Raw genomic sequence first — 10,165 nt, forward strand, 5'->3', positions numbered from 1 at the left:
GCCCACCCAGGGCCGCCCCCCGGCCGCCCCCGCCCGCTCGGCCTCGGCCGGTTCCACCCCCACCCACGGAGCCCAGGACGCGCTGCCGGGACTCGGGGGGGACCTGCAGGACGCCTTCACACAAGGTGACCCCCCTGGGGCCTGGAGGGGGGTTTGGGGCAGGAATCCTTCCCTGGGGGGGCGGGGAGGGGCACAGGGCTGGCCCTGGATCCCCCAGTGCCCCGGGCCAGGCTGGGGCTGGGAGCACCTGGGATGGGGAGATGGGATGAGTTTTGGGGTCCCTTCCCACCCAATCCACTCTGGATCCCAAGGTGCTGCTGCCTGGGATGGCTCCAGGCTGGGGCTCTCACTCCCAGCAGACAAATCCTGGGGGATGCAGATCCAGGGGATTAAAGGGAAAACAACTGAGCTGTGGGGAGATCTGGGAGCCACTTGCAGGGCCTGAAGGGGCTCCAGGAGAGCTGGGGAGGGACTGGGGACAAGGGACAGAGGGACAGGACACAGGGAATGGCTTCCCAGTGCCCCAGGGCAGGGCTGGGTGGGATCTGGGGCAGGAATTGTTCCCTGGGATGGTGGGAAGGGGCTGGGATGGAATTCCCAGAGCAGCTGTGGCTGCCCCTGGACTCCTGGCAGTGCCCCAGGCCAGGCTGGGATGGGGTTTGGAGCAGCCCAAGACAATCCCCAAAGATTTTGGAACTGGATGGTCTTTAAGGTCCTTCCCACCCAAACCATTCCCTGATCCCATGTAGGTCACACACGTAACTCACCATGTCCAGGCAATCTTTACAAACCCCTTCCCTGTGCCCCAGACCAAATTTGGGGACATATTTTGAATCTTTTGAATTAATTAAGTTAATTTCTGTAAAGATGATCTTCCCTGAAGTGAAGTTACACCCACAAATAATTTAAGACTAAAACCTCACAAACCTGTCGTGTTTACAGTCCTGGTGCTTGAACTGCCAGAGAAAACACAAAGGGTTTCAACGCTCCTTTTCTCCTCATTGGCCCTTCTTGGTCCAGAGCTTTTCATCTTTAGTGCTCCAGGAGAATCCTGGAATGTGGGAGCTGGGAGTAAAACAGGGCCTGGTGTTCCCAGTCTCTGGCAGCCATGGAGGTTCTTTCTGGACATCACCTCTTTCCAAGCTGCACATCCACCTGTCCTTGATGTTCTTCTCTCTGCCGGTGAGAGAAAGGACGGGAAATCCTCCTGTCCCCGTGGCACAGGTGAGGACTCAGCCCTGTGTGGGCAGAACCAAGGGATGGACAGCAATCAACAAAGGTTGGACTTGATCCTGGAGGCCTTTTCCAGCTTTTCTGTTCCTGTGATGATCCCTGTGGAGCTCGTGGTGCTCCCTGGGAGATCCCACAGGGAATTCCGTGCCGTGGCCAGTCCTGGGCAGAGAACAGGAGCCCTCACCTGATGGTGCTGAGGTGGTTTGTTTCTTCAAAAGCTGACAGGTCACCCCAGGTGCAGTCACAGGGCTGGAGGTGGTTTCTCATTCCAGGGAGGGAAGATTGGGAACAGGAGCATCAAATCCCTTTGGCAGGTGGATAAATTCCTTCTCCAAGCAAACCAGACATGGATCAAACCTCCCAGAGCTGACACTGCACCTCCAAACCAAACAGATTCCAGGTCACAGTCTGTATTTATCAGTGGATTTGTCCTCCTGGAATGATCTCTGCCCTGGCCCAAAGGAGCTGCTGCCAGAGGGAGGTGAGGGAAGAGGCTGTGAAGTGGCAGCAGAGGAGCAGGAGTGCCTGTGGGCCCTTCACTGGTGCCACTGGGTGCTCTGAGCTGGTGTTTGGTGCTGCAGCAGGACCAGGAGCCCTCGGCCTCGGCAGCCTCAGCTGTGGGGTGGCCCCTCTGAGCCCTGCAGCTCCTTTGGGAGAAGGGGATTGATATATTCCCTCTCCTGCCCTCCTCCTGGGGGCTTTGGCCAGCTCAGTTATTAGGAGGATTTGGAGAGAATTATACCAAGGACGAGGTGAGATATCTCAGAAGAGGCCCTTTCCCCAGGACATTTGTCCCAGGTGTTTATTCTTCAAATTTCCAGGGGGGAAAGAGAGAGAGCAAAGGAAGGGGAGACAATTTATAACCTCCCAGCTCAGAGGAGAGACAGCTGGACCACAGGCAGTGGGGTCAGAGAAGGAAGGAAGGGTCACTCTGAGTGGTCAGGGACTCCAGGGGGTCAGGAGGGAGAGACCATTTCCCCAGAGAATTACAAGAGGGGATGTCATGCCATGGCGTGAGGAGAAGACATCCCCTTCTCCCAGAGGAGCTGCAGGGCTCAGCAGGCTCCTCATGGCTCACCCTGGAGAGAGCCAGGAGCATTCCCAGGGAGGCAGGATGCCAAACCCCAGAGTCTGTGCCTGTCCAGTCGCCTCCTCTTCATCTCCACGGCAACTTTGGTGGTGCAGCCCAGAGCTGATTTCCTCTGCCTCCTCCTGTGCAGGATCCCTTTCCTTGTCCTGTCCCTGAGCCCAGCCAGGCCCTGGGAGGATCCACAGGATCCATTTCATGGCTCCTTTGTCCATGAGGAGCACCGAGAGAGGGAACGGTGTTCCTGCTGCTTGGAGCACTTGATGATGGCTGGGCATGAAGATGCTGGATCTTCCCTCATTTTCCAGGCATTTTCCAGCCTTCCCTGGGCATCCCCAGTGGTTCTGTGTCCATCTGCCTTTTCCTGGGCAGCTGCAGGAGCCGTGGCAAGGCAAACCCCTCTTCCTCCAGTCTCCTCCAGCTCCTGCTCGAGCTGATGGAACCACCCAAGGGCTCCTTTGCTGCCTCTCGCTGATGACTGCCCCTTCACCAGGACCTGCTGAGATCCCCCAGAGTGAAAACTCGTGGTTTTCCCAGGTTTTTAACACCTGGCAGCATCTCAGGCACGTGTTACAGGGATCCAGGTGTTGCAGAAAACCATTCAGGGCTTTGTCCTGGCAGTGCTGTGTCAGTGGGGACCAAAACAAACCCACAACCCCCTCAGGACACGGATTCCACTTGCACAAAAACATTTCAATTATTCATGCTAACTGTTGCATCTGCACCAGACACTTAAAAGTGTGATGGATCCACCTCTGACTGAGCTCAGGGAGGGCAGGGACACCAAGGGCTCGTTTTTCCTCCCTGGGCAGAGTCCTCCACGAGCTGCCCCACGAGTGGGGGAAATCCTGGAGCAGGAAAGCTTTGAGGAACTGAATCCCAGAGATCTTGGTCTTACAGCCTTGAGATTAGAAGAGTTTCCTCCTTAGGTGATCTCTTGATCTTCCCCTCAGTAGAGGATCACCAAGACTGGCACTTGGATGATGACCTGTTATGAGAGAATTGAACACCCTGATGGTTTCTGGGTGAAATACTCGGATACAGAGGCCACCAGATAATTAGAAAATCAATTCTGCTGTTGATCATCTTGGAAGAGAAGAGCACAGAGCCTCAGAAATCCTGGGATCCACCACTGCCAACAGAAAGGGGGAATGTTCCCCCACGGTGGGGCTGATTCAACCACCAGAAAAACTCCTGCAAGAAAAACCCGTGGTGGCCAGACTCTGTAATCACTTTCCTGGAACGATCCTTCCGGAAAGGCAATCTGCACAATTAGTGCTGCTTCATATTAATCACACAAAACCAGCCAAAGCCGAGGCCAGTGGAGAACACAGGAAACAGAATAAAACATCGATTTTTTTTTTTTTTTTCCCCACTTAATAAAATAATTGAGTGTCCCAGCCAGGAGATGTCTGGGTGGGCTTGGTGACATTATCCAGCTGTTTCACAGTGGGGACACCACCCCAGGTTGCTCCAAGCTGGCCTTGAACCCTTCCAGGGATGGGGCACATCCATGATCCAAGAGGATCGTGGCCTTCAGGAGGTCACAGTCCTTCACCCGGCCCTGCTGGATGATCCCTGTGCCACTTGTGCTCTCCTGGCTGTGGTGGGGCCACTGGTGGTCAGTGGTGGTCACTGGTGATCAGTGGTGGTCACTGGTGGTCACTGGTGGTCAGTGGTGGTCAGTGGTGGTGCTGTCCAGCCGTGGCTCACCAGGGAGTGTCCAGGCAGGTCGGTGTCACCAGGGACCAGCAGAGCCCCAGGTTTGGGGCACCCCGAGGGAGGGGTGAGAATTCCAACAGCCTTGATCCCACTCCAGCCTCAGCCCCCAGGGAGAGGGGCTGTGCCCTCGGGGGGAGCGGGCAGGGGGCTGTCACTGTGTCACTGTCACTGTGTCACTGTCACTGTGTCCCCATCTCCCCCACTTTGGGAGTGCCCAGGTGCCACCCCAGGTGGGGACAGTGAGGCTGAGAACGGGGACAGGAGGGCGCTGCAGCCCTCCCTGATTTCTGATTTCTGATTAATTCTGATTTCTGATTTCTGATTTCTGAGTATTTCTGATTTCTGTGCCTGCCCCGCCCCAGGTACGAGGAGGAACCTCCGCAATGACCTGCTGGTGGCAGCTGATTCCATCACCAACACCGTGTCCTCGCTGGTGAAGGAGCTTCACTCAGGTAAGAGCTCGGCCAGGCCCTGGGACGAGGAGAACTGGAAGCCACAGGTTGAAGATTTGTCCTTAGATTTGGGGTTTTTTTGTTGTTAAAACTAAAGCGTAGTGTGAGGTTGTGTGTCCATGTTCTCAGTGAAAAATCCTTTTTATGGCCTGGGCAGTGCTGGGGGATGATGTTAATGACACAGCCATGAGCCAGAGCAGGTTTTTGGAGTGAGTGTCCCCAGATTCCTGCTTAGTCCTGCAGTACCTGGGCAGTAGGTGGGACCCTCTGCCCTGACCCTCCATCAGATGATGCAATCACCTCCCAATAACTCCACAGGAGGCCAGTTCCATCCCCTGTCATTAAACAACGACGTGGAGAACAGATAATTGCTCCCTCTGTGCCTGTTCCCTGTGCCAGGGCAGCTGCTCACCCCACTGGGGCTGGAGCAGCTCCTGCATCACCCAGGGAAGTGTCCCTTGTCCCTTGGCAGCACCAGGGCTGGGCCCATTCGGTGCTCCAGCAGCCTGCTTGCTCCCAGGGAGGATTTCTGCATGGAAAGGGTTGTCAGGCACTGGAAGGTGCAGTCCCCACCCCTGGAGGTGTCCAGGGAAAGGCTCAGCTCAGTGCTCAGGGCTGGGGACACAGAGGGGACCAGCCACAGGTTGGACTCGATGGCCTTTTGAGAGGTGAAGGATCCTGTGGTTGTGTTTCTGGGCTGCCTTTGCTGCTGAGGAAGGAGGGAAGTGTCCTGTGGCTGTTCCTGTTCCCTGCTGGACCCACAGCTGTGGCACAAAGTCCCCCATGAATGTCTCTCCCTCAGTGACAGGGCCCACGAGATGATGCCAGGGATGACCAGGGTGGGTGTTTCAGTGCCCAGCAGTAAATCCCCCTCCCAGCCCCGGGTCCTGGCAGCAGAGGCAGCTGGGAGTTCATAAACTTGTCCGTGGTGACACAGCACCATGGCAGGGCTGCCAGCTCCCCATAAATCAGCCCAGCTCTGCCCCCGAGGCTCAAACACGGAGAACAAACCTCTGCCCGGAGTCTGCACTCGCTCATTTCTGCTTTCCAGGGCAGAGCCGAGCCTTGTAGAATCATGGAACTGTGGAATAACCTGAGCCAGAGGCACAGGGATCACCCAGCTCCTGTCCCTGCCCAGCACACCCCAGCAATCCCAGCCTGGCCTGAGGCCACTGTCCAAACCTTTCCCTGATCCCCATCCCCAAATCCCCTGGCACAGCTGCAGCCACCCCCAGGCCCCATCCCTGGCCACCATCTGTGTCAGGGCTCTGCAGAGCCCTCTGGATCACCAGGGGGTGAGAATGAGATGAAAATGGAGCTGCTGCCAGGCTCCTGCTGCAGGAGACACAGAGAGCAAGGAAGGCTCCCCTGGAATGGTGCCGTGTGTGTAAATTAGGAAAGGCATGAGTTATCCTCAGCTGATGGCAGCCAGCAGGGTGTCACACGTCTGTCCCAAGGGGAGCTGTGGGAACAGACACACAGACACCTCCTGCAGCCACGGGAGAGGGCTGGGGAGGGCCTGGGCTCCAGCAGGGCTGCAGGGGGTGATTCTGGGTCAGAGCCCGGATTCTGAACCACCCTGTCCTGCCCCTGCCCCTGCCCCGGCCTGGGGAGACATTCCTGGGAAAAGGAGGGGAAGGGAAGGGAAGGGAAGGGAAGGGAAGGGAAGGGAAGGGAAGGGAAGGGAAGGGAAGGGAAGGGAAGGGAAGGGAAGGGAAGGGAAGGGAAGGGAAGGGAAGGGAAGCACCCCATCCTCCCGGGCTGTCCCAGCTGGCTCTGATGGCCCCATCCACCCGTCAGAGAGGGTTGGGTGGATTTCAGGGAAAGGTTCTTCCCCACTGCCCAGGCTCCCCAGGGAATGGGCACGGCCCCGAGGCTGCCAGAGCTCCAGGGGTGTTTGGACAGCACTTCAGGGATACCCAGGGTGGGATTTTTGAGGGTCTGGGCAGGGTGGGATTGTTGGGGGTCTGGGCAGGGTGGGATTGTTGAGTGTCTGGGCAGGGCCAGGGGTGGGACTGGGTGACCCTGTGGGTCCCTCCCAGCCCAGGGTACTCCATGATCCCGTGGTGGAGTCACAGAATTGTAGAATCACAGAATCTCTGAGGTTGGGAAAGATCTCCAAGACCACAGACCATTCCCCCAGTGCTGCCAAGGCCACCACTGCCCCATGTCCCCAGGTGCCACATCCACACATCCTCGTGCTCCCAGTGCTGCTGGGGAAACACTGATCCCTTTTTTACTCTGAGCTCCAAAGGATTTGCTTCAGGAAGGTCTGCAGGGAACCGAGGCTACACTGGCTGTTCCTGACCCAGTGCTGAGCTCCAGGTCACAGTTCTGGTTATTCCAAAAGTGTCTGGGTTTGTCCCTGCTCTCCTCAGCTCTCCCTCCAAGGCTCCCCTGGAGCTGTGTGACCCCCACGTGTCCCCGTGCTGCTCCCAAAGCCACACAGGAGGTGTCTGTGAGGTCCCCTCTGACCAGACCACCCCAAACCCCTCTGGTTCTCCAGCTGTGCCTTTCCCTGGGGCCTTTCTCCCTGTCTTTGCTCCCCCACCTCGTGCAGGAGCGACACCACCCCCAGGACAAGCATCAGCTGTTTGCACAGCTCTCAGTGAAGTGTTGGAAGGAGATAAAGGCACCACCTGCAGAAGAATGTGACCTTCTGCTCCCACTCTGCTGGGTAAACACCCTGCCATAAACCCACCTGGCTTATCCTGCCTTCCACAGGGCAAACCCACAGCTCTCAGCACAAAACAGGGGAAATTCATGAGGAGTTTCTCCATGGCAAGGGCTGCCCAGGGAGGTGATGGATCCCCAGCCCTGGAGGGGTTCAGAAGCTCTGTGGATGTGGCACCTGGGGACAGGGGTCACTGGTGGCCTTGGAAGTCCTGGGGGAACAACTGGACTCGCTGGTCTCTGAGGGGTTTTCCAACCCAAACAATTCCATGGTTGCCTCTCTTCTCTCCCCCACCTGTCTCATGTCAGCTTTTTCTCCTTTTGTTTGTTTTTTATTTCCTGAAGCAGAGGAAGAAGACGCAGAAGAGACAGAGAAGCTGCAGAATGGGAAGGACCGAGGTGAGGGGACAGACTTGTCTCAGAGCTCTGCAGCATTTTCTGGCTCGTTCCTCTGTGGGGTCACTGTGGGCTCCCTTTGGAGCCCCACCAGGGCCTCTGGGTCAGGGGGATGGTTCTGGATCAGGTAGATGGTTCCGGATCAGATGGATTATTCTGGATCAGGTGGACGGTTCTGGATCAGGTGGATGACTCTGGATCAGGTGGAGGTTCTGGATCAGGGGGATGGTTCTGGATCAGGGGGATGGTTCTGGATCAGATGGATGGTTCTGGATCAGGTGGATGGTTCTGGATCAGAGGGATGGCCCTGGATCAGATGGATGGCCCTGGATCAGGTGGATGACTCTGGAGCAGGGGGATGGTTCTGGATCAGTGGATGCTCTGGATCAGGAGGCTCCAGCTGCAGGTGGCTCTGGTGGCACTGTCCCCTCACTGGTGCTGTGGCTGTGCCCTGTCACACGTCCCCTCCCATCCCCAGCCACTGTCCCCAACATCTGCCAGGGGCTGATGTGACAGTCCTATCCTGTGCTGATGTGACAGTCCCATCCTGTGCTCGGCCCTCAGGGATGTTTTCCTTCCAGCACAGGTCACACATGGAGATGTGTGAGAGGAGGAGGAGGAGCTGCTCCAGGTGCTGTGAGAAATCAGCTCACAGGGGTGGATCAGAGCCAGAGTGGGGCAGGGACCAGGGAGGCCCTGAGTGCTGGGACTGTCACCTGCACAGCCCTCCCACAGTGACCTTGGCTGGACAGTGTCCCTGTGACACTGAGGACCCCAGGGTGACCTTGGCTGGACAAGTGTCCCTGTGACAATGGGGACCCAAGGGTGACCTTGGCTGGACAGTGTCCCTGTGACAATGGGGACCCCAGGGTGACCTTGGCTGGACAAGTGTCCCTGTGACACTGAGGACCCCAGGGTGACCTTGGCTGGACAAGTGTCCCTGTGCCAATGGGGACCCAAGGGTGACCTTGGCTGGACAAGTGTCCCTGTGCCAATGGGGACCCAAGGGTGACCTTGGCTGGACAAGTGTCCCTGTGCCAATGGGGACCCAAGGGTGACCTTGGCTGGACAAGTGTCCCTGTGACAATGGGGGTCCCCTGGTGACCTTGGCTGGACAGTGTCCCTGTGACACTGAGGACCCCAGGGTGACCTTGGCTGGACAGTGTCCCTGTGACAATGGGGACCCCACAGTGACCTTGGCTGGACAAGTGTCCCTGTGACAATGGGGGTCCCAGGGTGACCTTGGCTGGACAAGTGTCCCTGTGACAATGGGGGTCCCCTGGTGACCTTGGCTGGACAATGTCCCTGTGACAATGGGGGTCCCCTGGTGACCTTGGCTGGACAATGTCCCTGTGACAATGGGGGTCCCAGGGTGACCTTGGCTGGACAAGTGTCCCTGTGACAATGGGGGTCCCAGGGTGACCTTGGCTGGACAAGTGTCCCTGTGACAATGGGGAACCAAGGGTGACCTTGGCTGGACAATGTCCCTGTGACAATGGGGGTCCCAGGGTGACCTTGGCTGGACAAGTGTCCCTGTGACAATGGGGACCCCACCCAGGCAGTGCTGCCAGTGTCACTCGAGGTCCCTTTCATCCCCGTGTCCCTGCTCTCTCCTGGGCTCTCCCTGTGTGCTGATGGATCTGTGGCTCCACTGGAGTTACCCCAGAGCTGGGAGGGATCCTCGTGGCCTCAGGATTTCCAGGCACCGGAGCAGGGCAGCCTGAGGAGGGAATGCCAGGATCTGCTCCTCACCTCCCGTTCCAGGAGCCACCAGGAAACTCCCCCAGACCCTGCCAGGGACAGGACCTCACTCAGGGCTCCCTTGGCCTCTGCTTTCCATGCTTCAAACCCAAACACGAGGAACAGCCTTGGCCGGGCGTGAATCAGCCCCGGAGCCAAACCCAATTCCAGCATCAACAAACCAGGACTTGGGAGCCTGCTTTTGTTACACACACACATTTCCTGCTGGCTCAGCTGCTGCTGCGCTGATTCTCCCAAAAAGAGCTCGTTTTTCCCGAGGTTCCCCATCCAATGCCTCCTGCAGAGCTGGGAGGTGTCTGGAGCTGCTCTTGCTCTGTCTGGACCCGGCGGGAAGTTTGACTTTGGCCCAAACAGGACTTTTCAGAGTTTGGCTGCGAGCCCCTCTCTGCCCCAGAACATTCCCTCTCATCACTGGAATATTTGAGATGCTTCCCAGATGACCCACGTGGCTTTTCCCAGGCACGAATTGTGTGTCTGGCATGGGAACCAGGGGAAGGGGACGGGGTCTGGCCTGTGGGAGCACAGAGGGAGCACAAACCCTGCAGCGGCCGGGCAGGGACAGCCCAGACATGTCCAAGAGCAGAACCGGGTCCAAGAGGCTCCGTGTGGAATGTAAATATTATCCCTGCCAGGGAAAAGGAGGTTTCTCGCAGTCCCAGAGCCGCTGAGGTAAACGTCTGGCAGGGAAATCGAGGAATGATCAATAGGGAAGTGCAGCCCTGCAGGGGGGGCTGGGGGAGCTGCTCTGGGGACATCAGGGTGACACCAAAGCCCGGGTGACCTGCAGGGAGCTCCAGGTGTGGGGGGCTCTCCCTGCCCCAGGTCCATCTCTGGGAGCAGC

The 10,165-nt window shown here is 57.7% G+C and overlaps 1 long non-coding RNA gene across 1 annotated transcript; it reads left to right on the forward strand.

The window, feature by feature from the left end:
* Positions 1-66: 66 nt before the first annotated feature.
* LOC310907362 lies at positions 67-7,572 on the forward strand. Its single transcript, XR_014589611.1, has 3 exons — positions 67-125; positions 4,405-4,494; positions 7,513-7,572. It is a non-coding gene; the product is annotated as an uncharacterized lncRNA (long non-coding RNA).
* Positions 7,573-10,165: the final 2,593 nt, after the last annotated feature.

Source organism: Zosterops lateralis (genome assembly GCF_965231275.1).
Source record: "Zosterops lateralis genome assembly, chromosome: 3".
NCBI classification, from domain to species: Eukaryota; Metazoa; Chordata; class Aves; order Passeriformes; family Zosteropidae; genus Zosterops; species Zosterops lateralis.